Source organism: Plasmopara halstedii (genome assembly GCF_900000015.1).
Source record: "Plasmopara halstedii genome assembly, contig: Scaffold_2904, whole genome shotgun sequence".
In the NCBI taxonomy this organism is placed as follows: Eukaryota; Oomycota; class Peronosporomycetes; order Peronosporales; family Peronosporaceae; genus Plasmopara; species Plasmopara halstedii.
The window spans coordinates 1194750-1197112 of NW_020189809.1; positions in this window are offsets into that span (position 1 = coordinate 1194750).

Here is a 2363-nt window from a genome sequence, read left to right on the forward strand (position 1 = left end):
GTGGGATTATAATGGTGCAGATAGTGGGTGCAGAATATTCTCCAAATGTTCTTTATGGTTGCTTATGTAGATACATTAAGTAAGCTCAGATGTAGCAGTAGTGCGAAGTAGGTCTTAAATACATCACTTTTTTTGGTTTTACCCCTTCGACCACAAGCCATCTTCAGTCTAATCCTCTGCGTTCGACTCAATTATTTAAAGAGTGCTGCAGCTGTAAATGTAAATGATCAAATATTTCATTGGTTCGTATCAATATTAAAATTAAATTTAGATTCATCCAGCGGGGTGGCTCCACACACAACTTGATCGAAGCTCTGATCTAAGTAGCAAATTCAATGTACGCTGTTAACTGTGGGATCTATAGCCATTGTTGCTTTCATGACTATATCACCGGGGATAATTCTGGCATACTTATTACAAAAAAGCATTATACAGACTGAAACGACATGACGAGGATGTCTTAAAGCAGGGATGAATAGAATCTAATTTGTATCTCTTTTCCTTAACGCTCTAGCACCTTTCAAATTAGCAATTTATCTGTGTTGTAAGGTGCTATTACAATAAAATAACGTTTTGCGGATTGATCGCACTATCTTATAAACAGAATAAGTATTTTACCACCTGCTCCATCCGCCAAGGCAAAAAATTAAGTGGTCTTGTATGCCGTAACGCCATTTACTTATCTGTTGATAATTGCAAATGGCTTAGCCGGTATTTCGAAATGATAATTGCGTAGTGTTTCTATCCAGAATAAAGGTATATTTATCTTTCATCCTCCCAAATTTAAAGCAGTATACAAAGGCTTTAGAATTAGCGCAATTATTTCATTTTAAAATTTATGGATACTGCTCTAGGAGGGGTTCGAACCCTCGACCTGCGGCTCATAAGACCACCGCTCTAACCAACTGAGCTACAAGAGCTGATATTGGAAAAAGTATTCTATTAATATATATAGTTTTTAACGTTGCGTAAGGCAATTTTTGCATGAATAAATTTGAATTAAGACACTCACTTCGTCCAATTCACTCACAGTCGGATATGGACTTCGGGGTTGCGGCTCATACAAGAAAAACATGGAGATCTTCTTAACGTATTGAAACAATGTAATCTTTGGTCAGGTACCGATCAGGTTTAGCCATGACGGATAATGATGATACTTAGCAACTCTCAGCTGAGTTACAAGAGCACACCCATTAAATATAAAGCAATACAAAGTTCGAAAATGTGCAGCTTCAAAATGTACTCAGCTCAAAGAAAAATAAAATTGTCGCTCTCTCCATCAATAAGTTGACTCACTGAATTCACTCAATAAATTCACTCAGCAAATTCACTCAGAAAATTTACTTAATAAACTCACTTAATTTATGCACTTACAAAAGAACTTGATCAAGTTTAAGAGTATGAGGGTAAAAAGACTTATAGCAACAGTTTTTCAAAAGAAGCTGACGCTTCCAATAAATCACCTTTTACTCATCGTAAAGTGGGGCTCGTTAACCGATACGCACCGCGGAGACAAATATAAATAGCAGTAAACTGTCCCCCCGATAATACTTCTTGTCGGATGGAAAAGGTGAGTGTGCAATGTTGAAATGGTGAAGAAATATATCGTTGTTCGGATACTGATGGACTTGTTACCCACCGAGCTGCACTAAAGTGTTACTACGGCTTTGCACCTTTAACCCACAGAACTACAACCAAGTTAATGGACTAGCGGGACAAGCACAATGGCATTAAATCGCAGACCTAGTCTCAGAGTTGGTTGTTTGATTTTCAGGACAAGTTCGGCAAGCACAGACACTCAAAGGCTGTTACCAGAATCAACGTTGCGAGTGCGGCGACAGGGTGAGGAGCTTGACTTGAGTAGTTGGAGGTAGAATTGATAGGAAATTATTTTTTTGTCTAAGGTCCTTGGTTTGCTAGCGCTACATCTAAGTCTAGTCACAACCGATTCTTTCAACTTGCCAATCATATATCGTATATCGAACACGTGTACATATTGCCCGCAATCATGTGTATTCATTGGCAATCAATATACGTAAACATGAGAATAATCAACCGTAAGTGATGTTCTCCACACTAAGATGCACCATCACTCCGTTCAGCAAGCAAAGCGTTCTACGGGATAGTAGTACCCGGCGGCATACCTCCGGAGTGTCCCTGTGGAAACAGGCTTGTCAAAACACGACGCATTGGTAAAGAAATCAAGAGTTTTTTAATTGTTCTAATGTCGAAGTGGTGAATTAAAGAGTGAGTTATATGTTCAAAGTTAAGTAGTGGCTGTAAGCCAGCATCCCTTCGTCACAATAAATAAAGGATATAAGAAGGGCAGAGGTAGAAGTGATGCGTGCTTGTGTGTGCAAATG